This window comes from Saimiri boliviensis, chromosome 14, assembly GCF_048565385.1.
Source record: "Saimiri boliviensis isolate mSaiBol1 chromosome 14, mSaiBol1.pri, whole genome shotgun sequence".
NCBI lineage: Eukaryota > Metazoa > Chordata > Mammalia > Primates > Cebidae > Saimiri > Saimiri boliviensis.
The window spans coordinates 44,505,505-44,511,504 of record NC_133462.1 but is presented as its reverse complement, the minus strand read 5'-3'; positions in this window follow the sequence as shown (position 1 = coordinate 44,511,504).

Sequence of the window (6,000 nt, the reverse complement as noted above, 5' to 3'; positions counted from 1 at the left end):
GGTGAATCCCCGTCTCTACTAAAAATACAAAAATTAGCTGGGCGTGGTGGTGCGTGCCTGTAATCCCAGCTACTCAGGAGGCTGACGCAGGAGAATTGCCTGAACCCAGGAGGTGGAGGTTGCGGTGAGCCGAGATCGTGCCATTGCACTCCAGCCTGGGTAACGAGCGAAACTCCGTCTCAAAAAAAAGAAGAACCGATTTTGGGGTCAGGCACAGTGGCGTTCATGCCTATAATCCCAGTGCTTTGGGAGGTTGAGTGAGGAGGATCATTTGAGCCAAGAAGTTCCAGACCAGCCTGGGCAGTACAGCAAGCTCGTCTCTACAGATAATTTAAAAACATTAGCTAGGGGCCGGGCGCGGTGGCTTACGCCTGTAATCCCAGCACTTTGGGAGTCCGAGGTGGGTGGATCACGAGGTCAAGAGATCGAGACCATCCTGGTCAACATGGTGAAACCCCATCTCTACTAAAAATACAAAAAATTAGCTGGGCATGGTGGCGTGTGTCTGTAATCCCAGCTACTCAGGAGGCTGAGGCAGGAGAATTGCCTGAACCCAGGAGGCGGAGGTTGCAGTGAGTCAAGATCGCACCATTGCACTCCAGCCTGGGTAACAAGAGCGAAACTCTGTCTCAAAAAAAAAAAAAAAGAAAAGAAAAGAAAAGAAAAAAACGTTAGCTGGAAGTGTCATGAACCTGTGGTTTCAGCTACTGCAGAAGCTGAGGTGGGAGGATTGCTTGAGCTGGGGAGTTTGAGGCTGCAGTCAGCTAAGAGTGGGCCACTACACTCCACCCTGGGTGACAGAGCAAGACCCTATCTCGAAAACAAACCAACAAAAATAATTGATTACAGGATCTCTGATGTTAGACTCATAAAGCGCTTTTTCTTTCTTTTCTTTTTTTTTTTTTTTTGGAGACGGAGTCCTGCTCTGTCACCCAGGCTGGAGTGCAGTGGTGCGATCTCAGTTCACTGCAACCTCCACCTCCCGGGTTCAAGCGATTCTCCTGCCTCAGCCTCTCGAGTAGCTGGGATTACAGGTGCCTGCCACCATGCCCGGCTAATTTTTGTATTTTTAGTAGAGACAGGATTTCACTGTGTTGGTCAGGCTGGTCTTGAACTCCTGACCTTGTGATCTGCCCAACTCAGTCTCCCAAAGTGTGGGGATTACAGGTGTGAGCCACCGTGTCTGGTCCAGACAAGCTCTTTTTGTTGGTGTCTATACCTTCTGCCACGTACTCACAAAAGGCAGGAGGATCACATGAGCCCAGGAGATCCAGAACAGCCTGGGCAACATAGTGAAACACTGTCTCTACAAAAAAAATACAAAAATTAGCTGGGCATGATGGCACACACCTGCAGTCACAGCTACTCAGGATACTGAGGCTGGAGGATGACCTGAGCATGAGAAGTCACGGACCACTGCACTCCAGCCTGGGCGACAGAACGAGACCTCATCTCAAAAAAGGCAAGGTGGCTCACGCCTGTAATGCCAGCACTTTGGGGGGCCAAGGTGGGCAGATCATGAGGTCAGGAGATCGAGACCATCCTGGCCAGTATGGTAAAACCCCATCTCTACTAAAATACAAAAAATTGGCTGGGCGCGGTGGCTCACCCCTGTAATCCCAGCACTTTGGGAGGCTGAGGCGGGTGGATCACACGGTCAGGAGTTTAAGACCAGCCTGACCAACAAGGTGAAACCCCATCTCTACTAAAAATACAAAACTTATCTGGGCACCATGGCAGGTGCCTGTAATTCCAGCTACTGGGGAGGCTGAGGCAGGGGAATCACTTGGACTTGGGAGACAGAGGTTGCAGTGAGCTAAGATTGTGCCACTCTTTTTTTTGAGATTCTGTCTCAAAAAAATGGAAACGGAGGCAGGGGAGAGCTGGAGCTGTTGCACTCACACTTCACAAGGGGAAACTGAGTCTCCCTTGGGGTGATGGGATGAATGTAACAGAAACCCCACGGCATCTTCTCACGGCTACTCACAGACCCCAAATGTCAGCTTGACAGAAGGAAAGAAGACAGCCGGAAAGGGAACGAAAGGGCAGGTGCCACCTGGGGAGTCAGCGAGGTTCCAACCCAGGGGTGCCAGCTTCTACCCCGCCACCCAAAGTGCAGGAGGGAACACGGACGTCAGCGGGCCCCCAGCTCTCCCAGGCACCCCCGACAGAGGAAGCCGGCCCTTCCTTCCTCCCTCCCTCCCTCCCTCCCTCCCTCCACCACCCAGACCTAGGCCCTTCCTCACGTCTCAGTTGATTCCACCACACTTCGCCTTAAACAGGTTTCTCATTCTTCAGGGTGAATCAGAGTCCAGGACAGGATACAACACGGGGTTTCCTTGGGCAAAGGGACAATTAAAGACCAGAATGAAAGGGGCTGATCCAGCCGGAGGGATCCCCGTGGTGATTAGTGACAATGACAGGAAGTCAAAAGTGTGACAGCCTCTCCAGGCTGGGTGTGGGGGACATCCTGCTGGCATCCTCCCCGCCCCAGGGCAATACATCAATCCTCAACACAGTTATTGAGCGCTTACTGTATACCAGACCCTATGCAGACCTGTTGACTCTTTCATTCATTATTATCATTTGAATTATTATTTTATTTATTTATTTTTGAGACGGAGTTTTGCTCTTATCGCCCAGGCTGGAGTACAATGGCGCGATCTCGGCTCACTGCAACCTCCGCCTCCCGGGCTCAAGTGATCCTCCTGCCTCAGCCTCCTGAGTAGCTGGGATTACAGGCACGCGCCACCACGCCCGGCTAATTTTTTGTATATTTAGTAGAGACGGGGTTTCACCATGTTGACCAGGATGGTCTCGATCTCTTGACCTTGTGATCCACCTGCCTCGGCCTCCCAAAGTGCTGGGATTACAGGCGTGAGCCACCGCACCCGGCCTAATTATTATTATTAATGGAGACAGGATCTCACTTTGTTGCCCAGGCTGGAGGATAGTGGTGTGATCATAGCTCATAGCAGCCTCAAATTCCTGGGCTCAAGGGACCCTCCTGCTTTAGCCTCTCGAGTAGTTGGAACTGCAGGCACCATACCTCGATAATTTTTGTAGTTTTTCTAGAGATGAGGGTGTCTCACCCATATTGTCCAGTGTGGTCTTGAACTCCTGGGGTCAAGCAATTCTCACACCTCAGCCTTCCAAAGTCTTTGGATTACAGGCGTGAACCATTCCACCCAGCCTAAATAAAATTATTATTATCTGGCCGGGGCGCGGTGGCTCACATCTGTAATTTCGCACTTTGGGAGGCCACAGTGGGCAGATTCCCTGAGGTCAGGAGTTCGAGATCAGCCTGGCCAACATGGGGAAACCCCATCCCTACTAAAAATATAAAAATTAGCACGGCATGGTGGCAGGTGCCTGTAATTCCAGCTACTCGGGAGGCTGAGGAGGAGAATCGTTTGAACCTGGGAGACAGGGGTTGCAGTGAGCTGAGATGTGGCTACTACACTCCAGCCTAGCAGCAAGAGTGAGACTCCCGTCTCAAAAAAAAAAAAAAAGAAAAAAAAAGGCCGGATTAAAGGCTCACACCTGTAATCCCAGCACTTTGGGAGGCTGAGGTGGGCAGATCACCTGAGGTCAGGAGTTTGAGACCAGCCTGACCAATATGGTGAAACCCCATCTTAAAAAAAAAAAAAAAAAAAAAAGCAGGGCGCGGTGGCTCACGCCTGTAATCCCAACACTTTGGGAGACCGAGGTGGGTGGATCACGAGGTCAAGAGATCAAGACCATCTTGGTCAACACGGTGAAACCCCATCTCTACTAAAAATACAAAAAATTAGCTGGGCATGGTGGCGCGTGCCTGTAATCCCAGCTACTCAGGAGGCTGAGGCAGGAGAATCGCCTGAACCCAGGAGGCGGAGGTTGCGGTGAGCCGAGATCGCACCATTGCACTCCAGCCTGGGTAACAAGAGCGAAACTCCGTCTCAAAAAAAAAAAAAAAAAAAAAAAAAAAAAAGACCGGGCATAGGGTCTCATGCCTGTAATCCCAGCATTTTGGGAGGCCAAGGCGGGTGGATCACCTGAGGTCAGGAGTTTAAGACCAGCCTGACCAACATGGTGAAACCCCGTCTTTAAAAAAAAAAAAAAAAAAAACCGACACTGGGGACGGGTCTGTTGATCTTTTCTCGGACTCTCGGTTTAACGCCCCCCAGGTCAAGCTTACCCCTCACCGCAGCAAGCCTCAAGACAGTTCCACCTCGGCACAATTTTCTTCGTGGTTTTAGTTTTTTCCGGAATATCGGCTTAGTTGGCCCCCCACAGCGACTCTGCTTTGCGTGGTGAGGCCACGTTCCCCGGGCACAGAGAGAATCCTTACCCCTCTAGCAATGCCTCACTTTGTGGGGTTGGAGCTGGCCACATTTCTTACAGAAAGGCTGCTGGAGCCGGGCACGGTGGCTCATGCCAGCAACCACAGCACTTTGGGAGGCTGAGGCGGACGGACCACCTGAGGCCAGCAGTTAGAGATCAGCCTGGCCAACATGGAGAAAACCTGTCCCTACTACAGAAAATTTGCTGGGCGTGATGGCGAGCACCTGTAATCCCAGCTACTCAAGAGGCTGAGACACGTGAATAGTTTGAAACCAGGAGGTGGAGGTTGGCGTGAGCCAAGATAACGCCATTGCACTCCAGCCTGGGTAACAGAGCAAGACTGTCTCGGAAAAAAAACAAAACAAAACAAAAAAACAGAAAGGCTCTTGGGTTTTCTGAATGTTCGCTGCGTTTGTAGGAGCGCTACTGGCATGGAAAAAAGACAAGTTTTGTTTGTTAGGTTTTTTTTCTTTTTTTTAAGATGGGGTTTCACCATGATGGGCAAGCTGGTCTTGAACTCCTGACCTCAGGTGATCCACCCACCTCGGCCTCCCAAAGTGCTGAGATTACAGGCTTGAGCCACAGCGCCCGGCTGTTTGTTAGTTTTTTTGAGACAGATTCTCGCTTTTATCATCCAGGCTTGGGTGCAACAGTATGATCTGGGCTCACTGCAACCTCCACCTCCCAGGTTCAAGTGATTCTCCTGCCTCAGCCTCCTGAGTAGCTGAGATTACAGACACCTGCGACCACACCTGGCTAATTTTTGTACTTTTAGTAGAGACAGGGTTTTGGCATGTTGGACAGGCTGGTCTCGAACTCCTGACCTCAGCTGATCCACCTGCCTCAGCCTCCCAAAATGCTGGGATTACAGGCGTGAACCACTGTGCCTGGCCAAGTTTTGTATTTTTTTAGTAGAGACAGGATTTCACCATGTTGGCCAACCTGGTCTTGAACTCCTGACCTCAGGTGACCCACTTGCCTGGGTCTCCCAAAATGCTGGTATTACAGGCATAAGCCACCTCCACAGGCCCCCGCTTTTTTTTTTTTTTTTTTTTTTTTTTTAGATGAACTCTTGCTCTGTGGCCAGGCTGGAGCGCCAATAGTGCAATCTCAGCTCACCTGCAACCTCTGCCTCTTGAGTTCAAGCAATTCTCCCGCCTCAGCCTCCTGAGTAGCTGGGACTACAGGCACGAGCCACCACACCTGGCTAATTTTTGTATTTTTAGTAGAGATGGAGTTTGACCATGTTGGCCAGAATGGTCTTGATCTCTTGACCTCATGATCCACCTGCCTCGGCCTCCCAAAGTGCTGGGATTACAGGCTGTGCTGCTGTCTGGTCAGACAGTTCCCGGAATCAAGTCTGTGGTGCAGAGGTGATTTCACCGTGAAGGAGGCAGTTTGCTCCGGCCCCTGACCCAGTGGGACACATGGATGGACCCCGGCTGGGCAGCTGCGAGCCGGAGCTGGTGACCCCCTTTACGAAGGGGCACACTGGGCCCTGGAGCCAGGAGTGGCCTCAGTCACAACCTGCGAAAGGCTCCCAGGTCCTCCAGCTCTGGAATTTTCCTGCCACTCTAGAAGAAGAGACTGGAAGAGGGCGGGATTGGCAAAGAGGAAACCACAAACACAGGATTGAGAGCAGCAGCTCAGAGGACAAGCTGTTCCTGGCAGGCGGCC